Here is an 18,853-nt window from a genome sequence, read left to right as displayed (position 1 = left end):
TAGCTTACCACTTGGAAAGGGCGGCTGTAGAGGTAGGGACGAAATTTCATGACCGCACATACAATGGCCAGATATTCTTTTTCTGTTGCCGAATACTTGGTCTCCACCCAATAAAGGGTTCAGCTTGCATAAGCGACGACTCTGTCCATCCCGTCTTGCGACTGTACAAGTGCAGCTCCAAGACTTACGTTATTAGCGTCTGTATAGACCTTGGTCGCAGCTTCGTCGTCAAAGTGGGCGAGTACCGGCGGCTTTTGTAAGCGAAACCTGAGTTCATCAAAGGCAGCCTGGTGCTCCCCAGTCCAATGGAAGGTTACATCATTACGAGTGAGGGAGGTTAACGGGGCCACGATGTTTGAGAGGTTTTCTATAAACCTCCGGTAATAGGAACAAAGGTTTAGAAATCGTCTAACAGCCTTTTTGTCCGCAGGGGTCGGGAATTTGGTCACCGCTGCCATTTTGTGAGGATCGGGCTTGACGCCGGCGTGGCTGACAACATGGCCCTAGAAAAGTAGCCCCTGGTATCCAAAATGACATTTTTTCTGCTTTCAGCGTGAGACCGGCCGATCGAATGGCGTGAAGAACGGAAGATAGCCGTCACAAATGTTCCTCAAATGTGGGTGCACACACGACGACATCATCGAGATTAACCAAGCACGTCTGCCACTTCAAGTGAGATAAAACAGTGTCCATCATCCTTTGAAATGTGGCAGGTGCGGAACACAGCCCAAAAGGGAGAACCTTAAACTCATAAAGACCATCTCGTGTTATGAAGGCGGTCTTCTCGCGGTCGCGCTCATCAACCTCAATATGCCAATACCCACTTTTTAAATCCATCGATGAAAAGTAATGGGGATGACGAAGCCTCTCGAGGGAGTCGTCGATCCGCGGCAGCGGGTACACGTCCTTTTTTGTGCCTTGGTTCAGCTTCCTGTAATCTACGCAGAATCGCTATGTCCCATCCTTTTTCCTTACCAAAACCACGGGGAACGCCCATGGACTCCGAGATGGCTGGATGACGTTGTCTCGCAACATCTGTTCTACTTGGCTTCGGGTGGAGTCGCGCTCCTTGGTAGATACACTATACGGGTTTTGGCGAATAGGTGTCACCGCGTCGGCAGGATTGATGCGATGCTTCTTCAGTGGTGTTTGACGTACAGCACACGATGACGAAAAACAGCCTTTGAAGCTCATCAACAACTCACGAAGGGCTCGTTGCTCCGCGTGCGGTAGGCTTGAACTGATGTCAAGGATAGGATCGGGAGCGCCTTCGCCAGGTTCAGTGCCTTCTTATACAAAACAGTCATCGTTGCCCGCGATTTCATCGAAGTAAGCAACGGTGGAACCCTTAGCGACGTGACGGGGTTCGTTGACAAAAGTGGTCAGCAATAATTCCACACGGCCCTCGGTGAGGTGCAGCATGCCTCGAGCAACTGCGATGTCGTGATCTAGCAAGAGGGCGTCCTTGCGCTCGGCGATACCATCGACGGTACAGCGAACATCACACATTACAGAAACTATCCTTCAGGATCGCGGCGGTATGTTCACATCATCGTGGATAACACGCAACGGCGCACGGCCTACTCCATGTTGTGGACGGCGATTGCTGGCGGGGACCATAATGGAGCTCTCCCCTACGTCAATTACAGCGTTGTGCTCACATAAGAAGTCCATTCCTACAAATAAATCCCTGCAGCACTCGGGGAGGACGACAAAACTTGCAACAAACTCGGTTTCGCCTATACGAATCCTGGCAGTACATTTGCCCACAGGCGTCATCAGGCGACCACCAGCCGACTAATCTTAGGCGAACAGCGAGTGTTTGGCTAATTACGGAGTAGTCCGCACCAGTGTCGACTAACGCAGTTACTTGGTGCTCATCTATGGAGATTAAAATGTCCGCGCTGCCAATTTCACCGATACGTATTCTGCTCGCCGTGCGGTCAGATGGCGACGTCATGGCTCCTGTCGGCGCAATCGTGGGTGCTGTCGGCAAGGTCGCGTGTTCTGCTGGGCACGCTGCATGTTTGGTCGACGAGGTCATCGTGTGTTGTATCGGCGAGGTCGTGTCTTGGTTCGCGAAGGTCTTGCAAAGACCTGCCGGTAGCAACCTTGCCTCCTGAGGTAGCGGCGATTAGTTTCCCCGCCCAGGGCTAGGGGATCTTCCACGCGGCGGTCAGGTGACGAGCCGCTGGATGGTGACTGTGAACGTCGGAGGATCGGCGGGGGAGGTGACTGCGAACGCCGGAAAATGGGTGCGGGACTTTGTCTGGCAGCAAGGTACGCTTCAATTTCCGCAGGTCTTTGGCCAAAGCGAGGTCGTGAGACGGCGGGTGAAAACCCGCGATGCCCAATTTCACGGTACGGGCAACGGCGGGAGACGTGGCCTGCTTCGCCACAATGATAGCACAGTGGCTGGTGGTTGTCATCGCGCCAAACGTCCGTCTTGCGCACCTGCGTTCCATACAAATTCTGTTGTTGGGACCGAGAGTACATGATGGAATCTGCTCTCTGGAGTCCGGGGTCGGTTCGAGACGCCAGGGGCGCCAGTGGCATGTGCGCTATGGGCAGCTGGCGACCAAGAGCTGTTACATACCTCGCCCGTGGCGGGTGTACTTGCTGGTCCGCGATCGAAAGCGCTTGTCGGATCTATTGGCGAACCACATCAGCAACTGAGGCAGGCGCAGTTCCAGCCCTCCAATGCCACTCAATTGCAGCTGTTCTCGGACAATTGAGCAGATGATGTCTCGAAGGATTGTGTCGCTGGCCATGCTTGTTAGGGCGCCAGTAGTACCGGACGAAGTGCCGCCCACGTGATTGAACTGCCGGCCTCTCTCTTGCAGGGTTCACTCGATGGCTGTTACCTCCCTGACGAAGTCTTTCACTGGGCGAGGAGGGTTTCGTACGTGACCTGCAAAGAGCTGTTAGTTAACGCCGTGCACAGGTAGCGCAGCTTCCTCGGCTCCGACATTTCAGGGTCAGCCCTCTTGAACAACCGCGCCATGTCCTCCGTAAACATAGTCACGGTTTTATTGGGTTTCTGGATCCGCGAATTCAACAGCCGCTGTGCATGGTCCCGACGGTCTGTGGTGGCGAAACGTTCTAGAAGCTCCTGCCGGAATTCTTCCCAAGTAGACAACCTCGCCTCGCGGTTCTCTGCGTCCTTGCACCATGTCAGAGCGCGTAATAGACCCCAAGCAGCTTTTGACGAGCGTCCCACTGGTTGAACGATGCGGCCGGCTCAAACTGCTCCAGCCAGTCCTCGACGTCCTCAAACACCTCACCGTGAAAGTTGGCCGGAGTACGTGGCTGTTGGAGAGTTACCTGTGAAGTAAGTTTTTGCGCCGTTACTTGAGGATGTAAAGCCTGACGTCTAGGTGCGATGAAGTCAAGGTACCCGCACTCTGGAGACAGTCCGCGTTGACGACGACTAGCCCGATGGGCAGGTGTGTGGACAGGACGAGGCCGTTCCGGGCTGGCCGAAGGGGTCCTTGGCATGGGGTAGTCGTACCGAGCAACCTCCACCAGTGTCGCGTACTATTAACACGTAGATGCTGAGCCGGGGTTCTTGAAGGAGACGACCATGTCAGTACAAGCAGGCGGAGCCTTTTGTATGATAGCTCCAGCCCAGGGTTCCTAGCGCGAGCGCCAGAGCTCTGAATGACGATGATCATAGCGGCCGCGCACTTAACCACTTCTTCGTCCGCACAGTTGGCTCTTGGGCTCGGTGCTAAGAATTACGTGACAATATATATATATATATATATATATATATATATATATATATATATATATATATATATATATATATATATATATATATATATATATATATATATATATATATATATATATATATATATATATATATATATATATTTGAGGGTGAGCGAACGTGAGCGGGTGCCTTGATGCTCGTTTGAGGTTTGTACCGCCTATGCAGAAGCACAAAAATGGGAAACAAATGAAATAAACACTACATTACGCGTTAAAACACCAAGGGGACTTAAAAATTGAATGAGGATATTTCCGCTGCTACATTTTTGAGAGCACGTATAGAGAACAACATGTCCGGGCTAGCATTCACTCCAGCCTGTACGGTATTGAACTTGTGAATACTGTAGGATTTGTGTTGTTCGCGTCCTCTTGTACTAAAAAGCCCTCTCTGCAAAAGCGTCGTATTAAGGGCACCGAATGGGTGGTTTTCGGAGTTAATACGGTGGGGCACTGGTAGATGTGGCCGCAAAACAACATGTCACGGTGGTTATTAAAGTGCATGCAGAATTCTCTGTCAGTCTGACAAACGTATTGAATGCCGCAAACACCAGACTCTAGAATGTTAAGCCCTTTCGAAGAGTCGTATTCAAGTTTTACGTGAATGAGTTGTTTGGAATGAGCGCTGGTGCTTTCTGCCATGGAGGTTGTCTGCATGTGTTTACATACGCGGCACCGAGGCTTCCGCATGGTTGACACCCACTTTTTGGTCTCCTCTCAGTCTTGGCTTGAAAAGGTAATCTTTAATATTTTGGGGTGCCTGTATACGACCTGAGGATGTTTGGGGAAGGTTTTTGAAAGCCGTTCACTTAGTTGTAGCATGTTGAAGTGGGCTGTAAAACTTTTATTTGTGTTGAGGGATGGACCCCCTGCCGTAAGAACAAGGTTGTTTTGACCCTTCTGGTAGAGTTCTTTGTGGTGTAGCAACTCTTGGCGATCAAGATTGCCAGCTTTGCAAACAGCTTCGTAGAGTGTTGGAAGGGGGGGTGTTATTTGGCGAGTATATCCGCACGTTTTCAGCGTTTGCTTCAGGGATCTTGGTGCGGGGACAATTTCTCCTAAATCGGGAGGGCTGTGAGTATTGGATACTGGTTTTTCGGTGGAGCCGATGACCACTGTCAAACTGCAGCTATTGCTACTTATCGATTGGTTTTTTGTACACGGTAAAGATCGATTCCCGTTCATCTGCATATATGTGCACGTGGGTAAATTACTCTTCGTGGCTGAATAGGTGTAATTCGGCCTTTGTTCGGCCTTGTTGAAATATTCTATGTAGCCGGTTTATTACCCCTCCGTTCCTGTTTAAAATAGGATACATCGTCCGAAAAGCGTTTGCAAAAACATGGGTTCATTTTACGGGCTGATAGAAATTTTGTTTCCAGATCGTTTATGACTATATTAGCTTAGTTGGGTAACATTGGAATTCCCATTGCAGTGCTGTTTCTTTGTATGTAATATTGGTTTTGGAATTCAAAGCTGTTTAGCCTGTTTAGCTCCAGCACTTGCTTGGTTTGAGGTTTCACCAACTTGTGTACTTGAAGAATCACCATCTCGATGCACGGTATAGGACTCAACCAAGGCGTTAATCCCATCTCGGCGAGATATTATTGGGTACAGAGAAATTCGATCAAGAGGGGCACGGAATGCGCCATCAGGGATTTTTATGCTGCTAATTCTTCGTAAAAAGTGGTTAGTGTTACAAAGGTACGCCGAAAGGGTTCCTGGTATTTTTAATTACCGGAGTCTATGTAGCTCGATATTGGTTTGGTGAGAGTGCCTTGCCCGCAATTATTATTCTACCAGGGTTCTCTTCTTTATGAATTTTAGGCAGCATGTAGGACGTTCCTGGCGTTGTGTGTTTGTGAAAAGTGCTTTACAGAGGCGTGGATCTGTTTCCCCAGTTCTGACAAGATTACTTAGTGTGGTTGTTATTATATCCTCATGTTTAGGAGTTGAACCTGCGTCAAGCCTTTGAAATCTGTGTGATTTAACTGATGATGGCCCTCTCTAAAGTAGTTCAGTTTATTTATTTATTTATTTATTTATTTATTTATTAATACTGTAACCCTCACTTGAGGGTCATTACAGGGAGGAATACAAACAAAACAAAAAAGCAATACACAATGACAAAACAGACATTAGGTTTCGTGCTGCCGGTAGTACAATTCTAGCGAACACTCAAACGCTTTGACATTTGAACTAGTAACAGCGTACTCTGGAAGTCTATTCCACACTTCTATGCTATAAGGAAAAAGAGAATTCTTAAAGCCATCTAGACGCGCCCAATAAGGCCTGAATGGGTGACTATGTTTCAACCGAGCTCCTCGTTTGGGTGCAGGTTGTATGTATGTGTCTTTATTTATTTTCATTTCGCCTCTTATAATTTGAAACAGGAGTTTTAACCTTTGCTTTTCGCGGTGCACTTGCAGGGGTTCTAGCGTACATGATTTTAACAGATTTGTGACGGATTCTGTCCTCCGGTACCGCGAGCAAATGAAGCGCACTGCTACCTTTTGAATTTTTTCTAGTTTATCTCTCAGTGACTGCTGATGAGGACTCCATACAGAAGACGCATACTCCAAAATAGGGCGAACAAATGTCTTATATGAAACTAATTTGACATCTCTAGGGGCATGTTCGAGTTTTTTCCTCAAGTAAAACAACTTTCTGTAGGCGTTTGAACACACCTCCTCAACATTAGTGTGCCACCCCAAATCGCTGGTAATAGTCACCCCCAGGTATTTAATGCTGTCTGTTCTGGTAAGAAAGTTATTTCCGATTTTATAATCATATGCGAGTACAGATTTCTTCTTGGTTATATGGGTGAACGTAGTCTTTGAAAAGTTAATTTCCATCCCCCACTGGGCGCACCAATCATGCAAGGCTTGCAGACAGCGATTAATTTTGATTTGGTCGTTTGTGTTAGTTACAGGAGCGTAAATTAAACAATCGTCTGCAAAAAGTTTGATTTTAACCGGGCTTTCGACAACTGCGGAAATATCATTTATAAAAATTAAAAACAACAAAGGACCCAGAACAGACCCCTGTGGGACACCGGACAGTACTTCCAATGAACTAGATGTGCAATCATCTACACGTACTTTTTGTTGACGGTTCTTTAAATACGCGGCTATCCAATTTAGTATATCTGAGCTAAGTCCTAGTTGCTGAAGCTTAAAAATTTATTTGTTATAAGGAACCTTATCAAACGCCTTGGCGAAATCTACACAAATGACGTCTATTTGTTGTCGAGCTTCGAATGATAAATAAAAATCATGAACTGTTTCTATCAGTTGAGTAACAGTTGACAACGCCTTCCTGAATCCGTGTTGATGGAGATAAAAAAACTCTTTTGATTCAAGAAAAATAATAATGTGCCTTGCTATGAAATGTTCTATGATTTTGCAACACACAGAGGTCAGTGAAATGGGGCGATAATTGTTCACATGAAGCCGATTGCCAGCTTTGTATATAGGCTTTACAATCGCAGTGCGCCAGTCTTGCGGTAATGAGGACGTTTCCAGAGATTTTCTGAAAATGATTGTTAAATAAAAGGACGACCATTCGGCATACCGTCGTAAGAATTCACTGGGAATTTCATCTGGTCCGTTTGCTATTTTAGTGTCAAGCCCTAGCAAGTGACTGAACACCCCTTCCTGCATAATAGAAAAGGGCTCCATTGCGCAGGCGCGCGGGCAAGCCTGGTCAGCATCCACCTGATCGGTTTCATCTCTAGTGAAGACCGACTGAAAGAACTGGTTGAAAGAATTGGCTATCTGCAGTTTTTGCCACACTGTTTCGGATCCAATTTTTATCTGTTTAATTTCTTCTTTTTTATTTCTCAAGTGAAGCCAAAATTTTTGCGGGGAACACTTAATGAAGTCAGCAAGGGTTTCGGTATAAAACTTTCGTTTGGATTCTTTTAATGCCGTCTTTAACTGACCACGCAAATGTACGATTATTACTGAGTTGGTTTTGTTTTTCCGCATGCGTTTTATTTTTCGTTTGATATGGACGATCTCCCGGGTTATCCACGGACTACGCTGTTTCGTTTTCTTTTTACGAGTTGGAACAAATTTATCTGTGCAATGCTTTACAATGCTTTTGAAACGTTGCCATAACTCTTCTACGGATTCTGAGACAGAAGCAAGTTCAAACTCATGAAGGGGCAGTTCTAGATAATCAAGTATAGACGTGTCATCGGCCCGTGCAAAATTTTTAATCTGAACCGGGATAAATGGCCGCTTCTGCGGCTTTGCGTCTAGTTGGATATTAACAGTTATCAGCTTGTGGTCCGATATTCCCTCTTCAACCGATAAAGTACTATGAGTCACTCTGCGTGATAGGAACACTAAATCAAGCAATGTTTCTGAATTAGCAGTTACTCGCGTATTTTCTTTTACAATCTGTGTTAAGTTATGAGATAACATTATTTCCAACATTTTATCACCACTCAGAGTATCTATGTGTCCAGGTGTGGCACTTTCCCAATTTATATGCGGTAAATTAAAATCGCCAGTCAGTATCAACCTCGTGTTGCCATTCTGAAATTTGCACAAGAAACTGTTCAGTTGGTCTAGGAAATCAGGCGCGGTACCAGGGGGCCTGTAAATTGCTCCGACAATAAAAACCACTTTTTCGACAAATATTTTGCACCAAACCGTATCGGAGAGTGAGCAATCAATTCTTTCTGTCGTAATAGGCGACTTCACAAGAATGGCCACGCCACCACCACGTGAATCCCTATCCCACCTGTGTACAAAATATCCGGGGGGAATAATACAATGGTCGGGAATTGAAGGGGTCAACCATGTCTCGGTTATGACAGCAATTTGTGGGCTTTCAAGTTCCGTGACCTTATTTACAATGCTGCGAGCATTCAGTACAAGCAGGCGTAGCTATGCTTTTGGCGCAGAAGTGGAAGGGGAAGTGTTTGACGCAGATGCGGCATTCGAGCGGGTAGCAGCGGCAGCTCTACCATCCCTCTTGCCTTTGCTGTTCGAAATCACACAACGCTCATTCTTGTTCTGATCCCAAGTGTAGAGCTTATCGTTTATTTTGAGCTTATCGTGATTCAGAGAAACCTTCAAACCGCTATCACGCTCAGCAGCCGCACTTTGCCATAACTTCCTCCGCACTACCACTGTTTCACTCGCATAGTCATTACTAATTCTTATGGAACTTCCCTTCAGCTTCGGACAATTTTTCATCACACGCTCCTTTTCCCGGTAGTCATAGAATCTCATGATGACTGGCCTAACCTTATTAAGTATTACAATCCCTCCTCCTTCATCGGTAGGTTTTATGACAATATCTGTTCGATAACCCAGTGCCTCAAGTGCTTTGCGCTCTTCTTACGTTCCGGTACTTCCCATGCATGGTTAACCAGCTAGTTTCCCCTTACTAGGCGGTAGATCCTCCGTCGGCCAATTCATGGCGCACTCCTGACAACTCGCCGTTGGCTTAGAGGTCACAGTTGCAGTGAGTGTGTCAGGTTTGTACTACCGCGACTGCCACGTCTATGGTAAATGTCTTATTACTTGCTGATTATCGGCCAAACCACTCTACCCTCTAGCCGCTTCAAAGCCAACGTCAAGTTCACTTCAGTCTCATGTAACCGGACATATCGTACTCGCTGTTGACCCTTCCCGACTCGCCGTGCACTTGCGCCGGCAGATTTAGGTTCAAAAACAAGAGACCTAGGAAACTAGTGACCGCAGTTCCAGATGCAAAAACTGATCTTATTTCGAAATGCTGAAGTCCTCCTCTGACCATTTGTAATGTGATTGAGTTCACCGCCAAAAACGTCGCCTCCCTAGCTCTCACAGACGCAGGAGCCGCAGTTTTTTTATAAACCTTTTTCTTTCGTTACAAAAAAGGGCAGCCCGCCTTTCTTGTCTCAATTTTTGTTATGCAAAACGTCCCAAACGTAAACCACTTGCCACATGCTCTCCGCAAGTTATAATACCGAATAATATTCACTTCATGCAACTCAGTTGGGCCATTTCCTTTCACGACATCATCCTCAGCTTGGAATCTCTGTCAAGATATCATGCCTTCATTCATTGCACTCGAGCTGAAATCGAACATTGCTCCCCTCCAGAAACCTTACTGAAAAAACTCACTTCGCGTAGGCGTATACTGACATTTCGCCCACCCCGTGCATTTTGTGTACGTTTGTTCCCGCGTCTTCTCGCAGTTATCGGACACTATAGTCTTGTTTATGCCGTTACTCTCCTCTCTTTTCGAAAATCCCTAGCTATGCATTTAGCGGTTCTTTAAATATTATCAGTCATGACTTCGAATGTTGTTGGTAAAATGTCATCATGCCCTGATACCTTATTTCACGGTGACGATCCTGCAGAGGCTCTCCTCGAGGTCGATGTTGCCGAGACTCCTCCGGAGACGTATCTGCGCTATCTCAACTCTCGCCTAGAATCGGTCACCGATTTATTTCTACGCTCTATTGGTAACGCCTTCAAACCGAGTCATTAAGTCGCGCTCCCTACCATGCTTCCCTGTTAGGAAATAGTTTCACCGACAGGAACATTTCTTGGATAGTAGAGGCAATATTTCCACAAAATTAACAGTGGTTCACATGCCCACTAAGGCAGAGGCCATAAAGTGTCACCTAATAACAGGCAATTGGACGAACAAGACGACATAAGGCGGACACTGTGAATATATGGCGGACACCGTAAACCGCATCGTTTTGTGACCTCCGACCAGTACCCGGTATTTGGCTGTGTTTTTATGAGAAAAAGGAACGCTCTTTTTGCGTGTCGTGGACTACCGGCGCCTGAACAAAATCACTTAAAGATACCTATCTGGTAGCTCCAACAGATGAAGCCCTTGGTTCGCCGCGCGTTGTTGAATCCTCCACCTCATTACACTTACGTTCAAGCTATTGGCAGGTACTACCAAAGCAGAACCGGATCATCCTAAAACAGTATCTGTTACACCTGACAGGCTTTATTATTAGAACTACATGCTTTTTGTACTTTGTAATTCGACATCGACCTTCGAAATGATGATGTTTCAAACGCTACATTCGGCTGAAAAGCGGCATTTAGGACACCACTTGAATGACTTCGTTCCGTCTGGTGTATCGTAGTATTGCTCCGACTACACCAGGTTGCATGCTGCCCACTCACGAGTACTAAGAAACTGGTTTCGACGTTTTCGTCCAAAGGCTGAAGGAGAACTTCGGCTGACGTGACAACGTATCGAGCATCAAAAACGCGCTGAGGCCAGTAACTATAAAAAACATAAGTGACAAGGTGTCCTACAAGCACGGAAACACGGTGTAAATTGGACCCTTCAGTGTGGACGCGCGGTTGTTCAGCTAAATTTATATTCAGGCAATTCGGATCAATTACAGTCCTTCGCGGCCTTAGAAAAATCACTTAGAAACTCACACCACACTGCTAGAAACACCACTCACAACGCTAGCCAGGCGCAAAGTCATAAACGTGGTTAAATTGACGTACTACTAAAGAGAAACCAAGAAATGCTGGCATGCAAAACGTACTAAGGATGCGGACGTTCGGCTTTTCACTGCAGTAAGTTTGATTTTAGTACTTGATTGTGACATGTGAGGTTACTCCTGGTGGGGGTCCTCAGCAATACCTCCGCATACATTCTATAAATCGGACTGCAAAAAAAGGACCTCTTCGAGTCGAGACTCGATGCAAGGCTGAAGAAAAATACTTGACCAATTTTCATTGTTGTTCCGACTAAACAAGAAAATAATTGTCTCGAAAGAGGTTCTATTCTTGATTTATTTTTTTCTGCAGTTATATTACAGAAAGCGTTAAACGGAAACCACTGTCTTTTATTCATGCATCATCTGTTATAACAGCGCAAAACTTCCGAGATGTGTTCTGTTTGCGAACACAGATGGCTTGTTTTAAAACGGCCTCATGCGTATGCATTTCCGGTTACGCAGCTATGTGCTCGGCCATGGAACGTTTTTAGCGCTGTGGGTGGGAAATAAACAGCCGCAGATCTGCTACGTCGGCTGAAGGATAAAAGCGGCTGATGATTTTAGCTGCAATGTAATCTACTGCTCGCTTGTACCTCCAAATTTCACTACCGAAGACAGGTCCGGCGTTTCCTTCAACAAAGTCATTTCTGCGTGTTCTTGAGGTAGGTTACGCAAAAGACGCCTCTATTTGCTTCTATTTTGGCAGTCGATGCGAAAGTCAGGTAATGGTACACAAAACTACACCATCAACAAAAATACTGCCAAACTCGTTCGTGAAGTCCCAGCTGTTCGGCCTGTAGAATAAAAATTGCGTTATCTAAACAACGTGCGGATACGTCACGACTGCTCTAAGCAGTTTTTTCTTGCAGGATATTGCATCCGGAATATAGTTTTTTTTCTCTCTGTTGCAGCATTTATAGTGAGATTAACTATAAGCAGTATACTTAACTTAGGATTGTCGTAACAGACGTTCATTTTTTCTTTCATTAGTTGCGTGCCTATGCTCTTGGTGCTGGAAATACACAGGAAGTGTTATTTCGTTCCAATGAACGTGTAAGGCTAATCAGTATTTCTTTCGTATGCGCGTATTGGGCCATACAATATACAAACTTACTTTTGAAAGTTTCTGACCAAACTTATAACAATGAGATGTTTTAGTAACTAACATTCATAGCGAATAAAGTTTAATATCGCGCGCTATTAGGTTTTAAGAATACCTGGTACGTAATTATGTTGTAAAGAAAGGCGATAAAAGCGTTTCCAATCATCTAGTAGGCTTTTGAGGGTGAATAAAATGTAAATGGCTGGTGTTAGTAAATTAGGATAATGCTAAGGAAGCTAGCAATGCTTCGTCGTGACGCTAGTAAAAAAAAAGATTTATATAAAACGTAGCCTGGACATTGATTTTTGAGGGCCACAACGCTGCTTTCGCATTTACGTCGGACATGGTTAGAACAGACAGTCACGTATACGATTTAATGTTGGTGATTGGGCAGAGAAATTTGTTTGGACAATCAATTTAAAAATACCGTATGTTTTTTGTGGATTCATCAGTAGCGATGTCTAGAAATTATATAACTACCATAATAGTAATTCTAGAAGCCAAACCCAAATCTACGCTACAATTCGGAGTACGATTACGTCTTAGGTAATATTGGTTATTAGCAGTATAGTTATTCAGCAGCTTTTATATGGTAAACATCTGTTTTTTCGAATGACAGCACCGAAAGAAAACGATATCTTAGGCGGTAAGGAAATAAGAAAGAAAAAAATATGGTAGCAGTCATTAGTAGTCATGGCGAATTAATAGTTTAAATGCTTAGCGTTTTAACGTATCCGTAGTTCCTATCTTTGACGAAGCGCAGTTTAAAGCTCGCTTCCTTTTCTCGTTTTCACGGCCCTTTGAAATCCATTCCTGATTTTTTTTCTTTCTGGCTGCGGAGTGATATGCTGTGACTTAAATTGCCAAAATAACACCTAAATAAAAGGTTAGCCTTTGACACAAATTTAACGCGATATGGTGAAGCAGGAACCACCCTATTTCTTTGGTTCAAATAAAATGCAAAATACTTTTTTCAGTTGCAAGTCTGTACAGAGCATCAGTACCGGCCCCAAGGGTCTCCTCTCGAGAGCGGAAGAAATAATAGCCAAGAGTTAAACGTTAACACCTTTCGAAAGACTTCTAGAAATATACCTGCTAGGATGATCGTGGATGAAACCTATTTCAAACCGCTTGATTCTGAACTAAAACACACACAAAAGCAGCGAGCCTACTGTGAAATCAGCACGCGGCCTGAATATGCTGCTCCACCAGGAGCACAGCAGTCAAGAGTGAACCTGAACGTCCAGCCGCGCTAAATTGGACGCAGTGCGGAACACCCTATTTGCAGGATTGTAATGTGCACCTATTAAAATAGGCGTTCAAAAACTTGTGCGCGCTGGAATGAGACGCAAAATTCAACTACCTCAAAACCGAAAAGACCAATTCGAAACCGAAGCGAAACGGCTCTGTGAATTTTGAAGCATGACTGGAGCTGCGCTCAAAAAACGGAACCAGAGAAGAGAATACACACACCCGAGTGTGTGTCCTCTTCTCTGGTCCCGTGTTTTGTGCACAGTTGCAGTCATGGAGCATCTTTAGCCCGGCTTTCCACTGTGCTTCCGAATGATGAAGGTTTCATTTAAACGGAAAGTAATCATCTTGCCGGAAAGGGAAGATTACCCAACGGCGTGACGTGCATAGGGAGCAAGGAGTAGTGGGTTCACGACTAGTGAAGACAAGCGGACCATATTTTTCAGTGCGCAGCTTCAAGGAAACGCTTTTGCTGCCGGTAGCGTGTGCCGATTTATGACAAAACAACTTTTTGTACGATGTCGAGGCGTCCGTTAATGGCAATATATCGTGTGCGTGGTATAATTGGCGGCGTGTTTTGCTCTTTTTTTGTGGTTAGATGTTGAAATATTCAACAGAACGGTAGAATCCTGCATATACGGTGGCTTCTCGCCAGGCGCCGTAGCGGTCACCAGGAAGACCAGCGGCTACAAGCGGAACGAAATACCAGAATTCCTCATTATCGGTTTAGCTTTGATATCTTAAATGTGCCTAAATGATTCGGTGTGCGTTTTTTCCGTCCCTCTGACGGCTGAAAACCCTTTGCCTGCATGTAAAGAAAGATTAGTTGTCGTAAAAGGGAAGTTAAAACTCAATAAATACACAAGCAAGTGTTCCAATGTATTAGTGGTGTCACGGGAGACACGATGGGCAATTACTATGCATTAGGCTATTGAGCAAATCACTTAAGTATTGCATAGCAATATTAAATAAACAATCATCAGTCCAGGGTTCAGCAATCGGTACCAAAGCCTGATAGTTGATTTGTCGGCGTGTACATACATTTCTCGAATTTTGTCAAAGCTTTAAATTCGGTTGCACGCGTTTGAGGTAACTTGATACTTCGATTTTTTCGAGTTTGTACGCAATCTTGATTTTTACTCTTCGTACTTTTCTTGGTGACCCCAGGAGGGTGGAACGTAATACTAGAAACACGAAAGTCCACGCATCTTACAAGACAGGTTGACATGACTTCGCAAATTATGAAAAGGCTTGTCATCGTACTTTACGAAGACCGCTTTTACCAGTTCAGTTGTGGAGTGTTATTGTGCGGATTGCTGGCCGAGGGAAAAAAAACAATTCAGGGAAGCTTGCACTCAATCGCAAGAATTTAATGGCGAAGAAGTTGTAGGTTAACATTGCAAGACACGTAGTGAAATTTAAGTACCATTGTTTAGGTATCTGGGTTCTAGTAATCGTCGTCATAAACATAGAAGACGCCGTCGTCTTTTCTGCGGCGAGTGATGAATGCAAAGTCAACCTGAACGTTTAACACTTCTACCAGATCTTCGACATTGCCTCTGAGCAGTGGTTTCGGGATGAGCAATTGATCTCGGGAAGGATTGGGACACTCGTAGCCATGTCTTCATTTATACATAATGGCTTTTAGAGAATGCGGCAGCCGCAGTGACCTCTTCCAGGCAGACTGTCCTTTCTTGTTTTGCATTAGCCGTGTAGTTGTGTTTACGTGCGCGGTAGCGCTTGACGAAAGCGGTGTAGGTTTTTAGGCTTGAAGACCCTTAAGGGCCGTGGCGGCCCCGCCTCATGTCGTCACGTTATCTCATGTCGTCGTAGCTTTATACATTCACGGTATTAAAACACCGAGACACTCGTTGTCCGACACCTCACGCTAGAAAGTTTTATATCCGTGGGAAAAACACGTATTAAAAGTACACACCGGACACTTGTTTTCCAACGCCTTGCTCTAGAACACATCGTGCTTCGCAGACAGGACACTTACAGCAAAGCTGTATACCTCAATCCCAATGGTGTCATCTCCGTGCGTAAAAACGCCAAGGCGCCAATAATACATTTTTTGACCGCATGCTTTGCCCCTCCTTATGTATCACGTAACAGTTTTATCTCCGTAGGAAAAACGCCAAGACCCCAAGAATACACCTTCACACTGCATGCTTCTGCCCCGGTCTAGGTTTCAGGTTAGTGAAGATCGCGCGAGGTTTTTTTTTTTTTTTTTGCTAAAGGCACCGCTCGCACACGATGGGCATTTTCTCGCTCCTTGGGGTTTTTGCTAGTTTTTTTAAGCCTCTGCGTGTGCCGGGGGTGTTCGGCGGTCGCCTTGGGCAAGTGGCTCACGAGAGTTCTTCATTTTCTTGATATTTGTTTTCCAGCAAACGGTGTACTTGAGTCTTGTTACGTGCGCCAACAGGGTGGTTTTAAATACTGCACTTAGCGTTAAGGCCCCCCAGTCTTGAAAGACCCGTGGAACAGAACCGCATTGAAAGAAGGGAAACGTCGGCTAGAGCGCAATTGTGTCCTGGCTAGAAAGGGTCCGGCAAACGAGGGACGTGTGGCGGCCATTAATATAGGACAGTAATATGCATTCTACGCAGTAGGATCAACAGTTGCGACTGTTTCAGATGATACATGGTGGTGAAAGAGAGCAGCATTTAATAGACACAAGCAGGAGAAAATAGGCTGGACGAGCGCTCTCAACTGTAATTATTTTATTTGAAACAAGAGAACACGGTTATATACAATTCTATTCAGATGGAATTCGTGTTTTGTTTTTACGTAAACCGGCCAAAATACGACCTAAAATTCACTAGAATGCTGGTACCACCCTAGATTGCTGTCAATATAAAATATTATGTTCGAGCTGTTAGGCTTGAGCGGCACATCTACCACGAAGGCCATTTATGTTTACGGCTTCATCAGCTAGCGCTCAAGCTCACTACCTGTTTTGCAGCATTATAGTGATATCACATCTGGGCACGCAAGCATACATGGTGAAGTGCGCGGTGAACCCGCAGAATATGTGTATACGTGTCTTCGTTTTTTGTAAGTTGATTGCTGTACACGTTTGCTTTTCCTCTTCTGTGGGTGTCAGTTAAAACCTGCGCCGTTTCGCCACTCTGTGAGTGTACTATGCCCAGAAGCAACAAGCGCAAAAAACTCGTGGCGGCCACAAGAGACGAGCAGAGTAGTGGTATCGTTGCTGGAAACAAGCGTCGCGTGAAACAGGTGTTTTACAGACGCCGACTACGTACACATGCAGCCAGGAGAATCTCAGCTTTTGGTGGCAGCTATGTTCTCCGGCTCTAGGTGTGCAAACAGCGGATGCAAAAGCTAAATAGCGTTAACCGAATGAAGACGCAATAACAGACTGCATTCACATTGGTGTATCTGTTTATTGCAGATCATTTTGAGTGTCCAGCGTACGCACCCACGGGTGTAAAGGCACTGCTGTGGCGCATTGTAGCCATTTACACCGAACCAGCTAAGATGCTTAAGATGTAACCTTGAGGTTTGAATAATATTGCGGCTTTACGATTACTTATTCCACATTTTTAAAGCAAAGCTTTTTACCTCTACCCCCAAAGGGTTCTTTCACGACCATTGGTGTCAACAGAAAACTCCCGCGAACAAATCAAAGAAGATACTGGCACCGCCAGGAATCAAACCTGTAGCTAATATAGTAACGAAGCGTCAGCCCGTTGTCTTACCGATTTGCACTCATCAAGCACATGCGCGGGTTTATGCAATGCGTTCTCGCTGAATGCCACGTGATAGCGTCACGCGACCTCTCGCGCGGCTGTGCCCTCCACCCACGGCACGTGTAGCGGCCGTGTCCGCACCTTGAGAATACGCTAGGACCTGCAAAAATTAAAAGAAGCTCACACAAACACACGCAATCTCGCTTCTAGTGCGCCTGTACGCTAAAGCCTGTGGCTTCCAGTGTTCACCTAAAAATTCAGAGCTCCTCGTCGTCCGCCCTCACGCCAAACGACACATCGAGGAAGGTACTCAAATACTCTTTGATGACCAGACCATCACTCCAAGCCCTGTCATCAAGATCCTGGGCCTACATCTCCACTCCAACACAAAGAATTATGACCCTTGCAGCACCTCAAACACAGCATTAACCAAATCCTAAACATTATCAGGCGACTTGCCCCGATGAAGCGAGGCCGAAAACAAGCCGATACGTTTCGATTAATCAAGCTTTTGTCCTCTAGAGAATTACTTACGTCACCCCCTATCTTCTTCTCGGCAAGGAGGACATAAAGATGGTAGATTTGATGAATATAAATACGGTTAGTCAGGCCATTGGTCTTCCCGTGAGCGCACCCACGGAGAAGATACTTAGGATCGGGATCCTATACACGGTGGAAGAGCTGATAGATGGCCATCTTTCTTCAATCATACGCTCCGATTGCGCATAACTGTACCGGGTCGCCGCATGCTTTACCAGATTGGCTGGCAGCACAAAATGTCACTCCGCGTGATGTACTCTCAGACTCTTGGCGGCAAGAACCAAGATTTTTACCTAGAAATACGAACCCCTCACACCACGAGGGTCGCCGACAAGCACGGGCCCAAGCGCTCAACACAGCCCCCGGCGTGTATCATGCAGTTATCTACACAGACGCCTCCCAACATCGAGGGCAGCAGTCCGCCACGTCGTGGCTACCACCAGAAGCAACCTCCTGTTGTGTTCCTCACTCAAGACCCAAGACATGACGGCAGCAGAAGAGGCCCCCATTGCCTTGGCTCTCGCTCAACCATGGGTTCAGAAGGTAGTCACCGATTCCCAACAAGCCTAGGAAAATTACCAGGGAGGGTGGTTATTCCGAGCTGCACTGCGTGTGCTAAAGAACACTACCCAACCGGTTCCATTCACCTCATCTAGGCGCCTGCTCACGCTTCCATTGAGGGCAACGAGTACGCCCACCAAGAGGCTTGCACTTTTACCACCCGTGCTATGGAGCTGCACGAGGACAGTCACCCGCTTGTCTCGTTCGGGGACATAACCAAGCATTATTGCCTTCTGAGATAGACCCTACCTTCGCCTCACCCTGACCTTTCCATAGAACAACTACCCTAAGGCTCATACAATCGGGCTCCTTCCCACACGTGACGCGTCTTCACTTAATGCATGTGAATCATTACGACGCTGAAGGTAAATTTTGCTCGGAAGTTGGAAGACTCTGCCACCTAATCGGGGTGGGTGACTTTAGCCC

General features: G+C 45.8%; 1 protein-coding gene across 1 annotated transcript in view; it reads left to right on the top strand.

The window, feature by feature from the left end:
* The first annotated feature begins 11,771 nt into the window (after positions 1-11,771).
* LOC144148171 (cytochrome P450 2C20-like) overlaps positions 11,772-18,853 on the top strand; it is a 63,225-nt gene continuing 56,143 nt past the window's right edge. The window contains exon 1 of the mRNA XM_077679752.1: positions 11,772-11,922. The gene's annotated coding sequence lies outside the window, so the exon portion shown is untranslated. The remainder of the gene's footprint in view (positions 11,923-18,853) is intronic.

The sequence above is a fragment of the Haemaphysalis longicornis genome, unplaced genomic scaffold, assembly GCF_048455015.1.
Source record: "Haemaphysalis longicornis isolate Haplotype H1 unplaced genomic scaffold, Haemaphysalis longicornis Haplotype H1 scaffold_8, whole genome shotgun sequence".
NCBI lineage: Eukaryota > Metazoa > Arthropoda > Arachnida > Ixodida > Ixodidae > Haemaphysalis > Haemaphysalis longicornis.
This window is presented reverse-complemented; position numbering and strand designations above follow the sequence as displayed.